General features: G+C 36.4%; 1 non-coding gene across 1 annotated transcript; it reads left to right on the forward strand.

The window, feature by feature from the left end:
* Nucleotides 1–5,726: 5,726 nt before the first annotated feature.
* trnag-ucc (transfer RNA glycine (anticodon UCC)) lies at nt 5,727–5,798 on the forward strand. The gene has a single exon. It is a non-coding gene; the product is annotated as a tRNA-Gly (tRNA).
* The last annotated feature ends 739 nt before the right edge of the window (nt 5,799–6,537 follow it).

A 6,537-nucleotide genomic window follows, 5' to 3' on the forward strand; every position in this document is an offset into this window, starting at 1 on the left:
CTAGAGTGTTTGACAAATTAATCTTAAATATTGAATCTTTTATTAATTATTATATAACCTTTAGTTAATAGCCTATAGTTTTGGTTTCATGTCATCATATTATTTTCATTTTTCCTAATGTGAAAATACCAAACAAATTAATCTAATCTGACTGTGCAGCTGATATACATGTTTGTATATGCTAATATCCAACTTTGGCCTGTGTTTATTTATTTATTTTACAATTACAAAACATTTTTTTATAATTTAACAAAAAACAAACAAAAACAAACAAAAAAATCAGAAATCACCATTTAAACATGTTCTTCATATTCTATAAAATATTCTCCTGGACCATAAAATAGTAATTGTTAATGTCTTTTTTCTTCTTTCTTTTTTTTCTCAAGATGACTCAAATATTAACAAATGACTGATGGGGAATGTATGAATGTGAATTGCTGTAGAGACTAATTATAAGTCAGAATATGAACAGTATGTAAATGGTTAATATGAACAGTATGTAAATGGTTAATATGAACAGTATGTAAAGGGTTAATATGAACAGTTTTAATGGGGATTATTTTTTTTTAGACAGAAAGTTATTCCAATGAAGCTGTTGACAGTGACACTGTGTCTGTTGTTTGCTGTTGAACTTTTAAATGTAACTGTTGCTGTGACTACCATAAATGAGATCCCATCCACATGTATTGTACTGGTGTGGAGGCATGCACACATTAGAGACACTATAAGCACACGTGAAGTGAGCACCATGCTTCTTTCTGCTTCCTTTTGCTTGTTGATAATCGGGCTGCATCGCGCGGGAATTGCACACTTACTCATCCACGTAATGAGGACGGAGTACGAGGGGCTCAGTGCTCAGCGGGCCTGTTTCCTCACGCCTGCCTATCTGCCTGTGACTTATTGATTTTATAGAGCATGGCCGTGGCTTGATTGACTGATTGTTATCCTCATCTGCTTCACTGATTCACTGTAGTCGTTCCCGCTGAAGCTCCGGTCACATCCAAATGGGATTTCACAGGACATTTTTTTTGTTTGTTTGCTGCATTCCATTCCTGCCCCCCCCCCCTTTACACACACATCCTCCTGTCAAAATATCAGCCAAAGTCCTCCGTAGTGTTTCGGCACTCCCTCACTAAAATCTCTTCCCCCTTGTATGTGATTAAGCACCTAATCAATTCCTTTATGAACATCAACAAACAAACAATTCAATCTCATTATAGATCTATTTCAGATTTCTGTGCGTGGTTTCAGAAGGGGTTAGCCTGTAGTAAAAGAAATCAGAGTTGGACATATGCATGGAGTCCCAGAGGTGTTGTCAAAGTGAAGGACCATATGGTTATGATTAGCAATTAGAGCACAAGGTTAATGAAAACACGCTTAAGTTCCTGATAAGGGGTAAATGAAATAAGGACAATAATTGACATGGAAGTGTGTTAACTCAGTGGGCTGTTCATTGACTTAAACTGATTTGACTGTGTGTTCTGATGTGTGTGGGTGTGTAATACAGAACTGTAGGTGTGTTTGTGTGTGTGTGTGTGTGTGTGTGTGCTTGTGTGTGTGTGTAATATAGAAGGTGTGTTAGTTTTTTATTTTCTCCAAACTGAGCCTCACTTTTTCTTTTTGAAGCCTGTTCTACCTTCAAATACAGTTTATACAGTAATGATGAACTGTTGTGCTGTAAAAGAAAAGATAAAGTGCTCTTCCTCCTCAGCATCCTGAGGAAGTATAGTTTCTGTTGGGCCTTTTTCACCAGAGTGGTAGAATTTACAGTCCACTTGAGGTTCTTGCTGATGTGGGCTACCATCATTTTAAAACTGAAAACCCTCTCCACCTCCTCTTCTCCTGTTATGAGTGGCAGGTGCTCCATCTGTTGCTGTCTGAAATCAATGATACACTACTTTGTCGTCTTGATGTTTAGCAGTGGGTTGTTCACTGCTCACCATTCTGTTAGTTTGCAGACCTTGTCTCTATAAACTGTCTTAGATTAGTCCCACCACTGTTGTCACATGAGCACTGTGTCACAAAACACATTCTCCTCATTTATCCAGCTCACTGTGACTCTGGTAAAATGTGCAGCTCCAACTCAACTAAGTAAAAGTACTTTAAACTAAATTAAGAAAAGGCAATTGTTGCATTAAACATCATGTCCAAAAATGCTTATATAACTTTCATGGGCTACTGGGTCATTATCTGGTTTCTGTTGGTCACAATCATGTGATGTAAGTAATTATTTTTCCTCACCAGCACATATTGTTTCAGCAATGTCTGAAACACGCAGGAAAAACATCATTTCATTATCATTGTCTAGTGTCTGTCTTGACAAGAGGCTATATATATGTATATAGGTACACACACATCAGAGACAGGTGACAATTCCAAGTGTGCATTGCTTTTAGAAGTTTTTATTTCGGCTCTCTGTCTATTATATATTATATCCGACTAGTAAAATATTCTATTATTTTATAACTTAGAAATTTTCTTACAGCATTTCTACATTAGTAAAACTTTTTTCCCCATGTGTTTACCAAAGCAGCAATGATGCTGTTAAATTCTTCTTAAAGTTCGCTGTCCGTGGTGCTGAAGAGAAATCGGAAACAACAGACATGTTTAATACCTGAGAATGTTCAGTATGAAAATGATGCTTCATATTCAGTCACCATTCAGAGCTTTCAGCTTAGTGTTATATGATGTAAATGAAGGAGGAAAACTTTGATAGATTTAGCTGCTGCTGTAGACAGATGTTACTCTTATAGAATAGGTTGTATGTCTTAAAACAATACTCACATACACATCTGTACATTAACAGCATTATTATTGCTCATACTAGCAGCACTCTGTGAAATTTGAATTCAAGTGATGGAAGACTGAATCTACAGTCTTATTCTGTGCAGACATGCATTCCATTTCATTTGACTGTGGAAGCCTCATATTAGGCTTTGGCTGAACTTTGTGGAAGGTCCTAATCTCTTACGCTGAGGTTGATTTAGGAAGAGATGATCACAGCCAATAACTCTTTTATAGGTATTTGAATATTGTTTTAAGATGTCAAAAAAATGATGGACATTTTTTTAAATTATATGTTATGATCTTTTTTTCTCTAATGGATGCATTCTTCATCCTTGTCAAAACCATTACTCACAATGCCACTCTATCCATACTGAGGAACTGGCTAAAAATGGTCTTCATCCCCTTCTGGCACGGTTAAGTTTTGTTTTTGTTTTTTCTTATGTGAGGCATATTTTCCAATTTAAAAACATCATTCACTTTACATCAACTACCACTTAAAAGAGAGCATCAGTGTTGGTCTTAAAGATACAATTATAGGAAGAAAACAACATAAAATGCAAAGGAAACATATCATTTGTGTTCCTCCTGCAGCTTCTCAAGATGGTTTTTGCCATCTACAAGTGATGAAGACAACACCAGCTGTCTCTAGTATGATATTACTATATTACTATGTTAGACTGCTTTTGAAAAACACTTCTTTGAGTTCAGATTGTTTGGTTTGTAAAAATGTCACATAAAACCTTTAAATAAATATGTAATAAAACAAGAGTCAGTACAAGACACATGAATGTTTCAAAGGCCCTGCTCTGCTCCTCTGGTGTTTTCACTTTAGCTGAACAAAATAGTGATGGCATATATGAGTTCTGGTCTAATTAGAATGATAAAGGTGTCATTTCTTACACCCTAACAGGTTCAACAGGTGAGTCAGAGAGATGTCAATCAAACAGCAAGCACAGGCCAACACAGTCCTGAGAAGAGCTCTAATAAGCCAGAATAAGTGAAATCATCTCTCTCTCTCTCTCTCTCTCTCTCTCTCTCTCTCTCTCTCTCTCTCTCTCTCTCTCTCTCTCTCTCTGTGTGTGTGTGTGTGTGTGTGCATCATAAGCCTTTCAAACCTCATATGGAAAAATCAATGTGATAGGCCTTGGTAAAAGGACTTGGAATATAATTATATTATGAATATAAATATATTATGATATAACATTGTCAGGGACAAAGACATAAAGCTTAAAAACACAAAGTGTGTAAAGCAAAATATGTTAATTTATTTACAACTTGATTTCAAATTTTAAAAGCAATTCAAAATACAGAAATATGCAAATAAAAAAAACAAAAAACTTGTCCTTTAAATGAAAACTGAGGTCAACTACGCAAACAGCAACCTAAACTGAACTCAACATAACTGGCCTGACAAATGATACAATAGGGAGGTTTATATAGACAAAGGTTAGCTGACACAGATAAGGAAGGGGGACAGGGATAAACAAGTAAATGATAATGTCAACAAAGATTTAAATAAAAAAAAAATACAACCAAAGTAAGTGTCAAACTATGAAACCCAAAACTTAAAGTCTCAAAATAATTCAAAGTAAGTGGATTCCAAATAGGCAGACTCCCCTCTGGCACAACTAGTTGGCCTCTTCCACTTCCTGTCTTCCCCATTATAAGAAGCCATCTTTGCTAGCGCTGCTTCCTTTTTGGCCAGGGGAGAACTGTCCAAACAAAAGACTGTGTGTGCTGTCATTACTTGAAATATTTGTATGTAACGGTGTTAGAGAATATTACTAAACTGTAGTGTTGACATGTGGTGTGGTCACCAGGGAAACACTGTCCAATGAAACACTAAGAGGGAATTTGATGGTAAAAAGACTGTAAATGTGTCAGATATCACTTGATATGACTAACTCACACTGATGAAGCTCAATAGAAGCTGATCATCTACTTTTATTTATTTTATTCTTTCTTTGAAAATAAAAACAATCCATTATTTTACAAAATTTCCAATTTTTTCATTATTTCAGGACCTTAAGAATCAGCTTAATTGGAAACACACACACACACACACACACACACACACACACACACACACACACACACGCACACAGAGACTTCAGCACCAGTACATCAACTTCTCATCAGTGACACTACTTTAAACTCCAGCCTGAGAATACAGCTTCCTTCAGTCTTGAGCTCTCTCTAATGCAGAGATGATGGGAGGGCAAGATGGCTAAGTGAGTGTCTAAGTGGTCTAAATGAAGATGAGTGAGGATGTGGCGTGATCGTGATACAAAAGGGAACGCTGCTGTCTTCCACCGCCATGATGGGGGGCCTCTGGAAACATTTAAGATGCAGGTGGTGGTGTTTAAAAGCGCTGTGACTGGAGCGCTCTGCTTAGAACAATTAAGGGAGTGACTAACAAAGTTGGAGAAGAAGCTACTAGTTTGATTGTTAGTCAGCTGTTGGAAAACACAACATAAAAAATGAAGTGAGGAAAAAAAGAAGAGAAATGGTGAAATGAAGTCACTGTTGTCTGCTTGGGAATCTGTACTTTCATTTATTCATATGCATGAATAATGTCTTGGACTTTTTTCATTGTTTTTTTTTTGTATTAAAGTGGTATAATATCAAAATGAAACCATGAATTATTATCTGGGTCTGTGATGAAAACCAAAAAGGAACTGGTGCACATGAACAATGAAAGGGACAAGTTAAATATGACTCTTAATGTGAAGTTCAGTAAGAAACATCCAATCACTGAGCTTAAAAACAATATTCTCTCTGTTATCATTTAGTTGTTGCAATTTAGCTTTTGTACTCATCAATGATGTTGCTATTAGTTACATTCTTCTCTCCTATAGGTGTGCCTCCATCTCCTCTGGTCTCCAACTCTTATAATGATATAAAATTCTGACTGGGCACTAAAATGCAGTGATTCCATAGCGATGGTGGTATAATGGAGAGCATAGCTGCCTTCCAAGCAGTTATCCCGGGTTCGATTCCCGGCCATCGCAGTTCAGCTGTGTGGTTTTAAAGCAAGCGCCAACCTCTGGGGCTGAAAGGTGAAGCCCATGAAGCAGAGTTGTTAATGTAAGGGGGGTCCAGCAAAGAAAAAACAACCCAAAAATAACAATAAAAATAATAAACAAAACAAAAAAATAAAGGGTTGCTAAGCAAAAAAAAAAAAAAAACATGGTGATGAACACTGTATTTCTACTGTTAATCTCACATAGCTACAGTGAGAACTTGTCTCATACTGTTACAAACTGCTGTGCAGCTTTTTGGAGTCCTTCTAATTCTCTGTTGTGTTACTCTAACTGGACTCTTCTGGATCATATTTCTTGTCTTACTAATACATTAAACAACATAGACAACCAATACAGCTCCTACTCTGCTTTAAACCAGACTAAAAAGTTGCACTTCAGTCAACAAATCAGTAAAAAAACTAAACAAACTATTTAATAAAGCTTACATCACAAATCAAAAAGCTCTTACTGATACTTTCCAAACTACAAGAAAACAAAGAACACTAAGAGAAAGAATAGTTGCCGTTCCTTTCTTCATTAAATCTTTTCCACTTTCATCATGCAGGTTTTAGTTATATGAATGTAGACAGCAGCTGATCCATGAGGCGTGCTGTAGGCGTTCTCACTGTTTATATATGCTTATATAACTATTTCTATGTGCTTAAATAGCTCTGAGTTCCCCCACTGTTTACACAGATCATCTCATTTCACATCAGCGTTCATGCTT

Source organism: Scomber japonicus, chromosome 21 (genome assembly GCF_027409825.1).
Source record: "Scomber japonicus isolate fScoJap1 chromosome 21, fScoJap1.pri, whole genome shotgun sequence".
In the NCBI taxonomy this organism is placed as follows: Eukaryota; Metazoa; Chordata; class Actinopteri; order Scombriformes; family Scombridae; genus Scomber; species Scomber japonicus.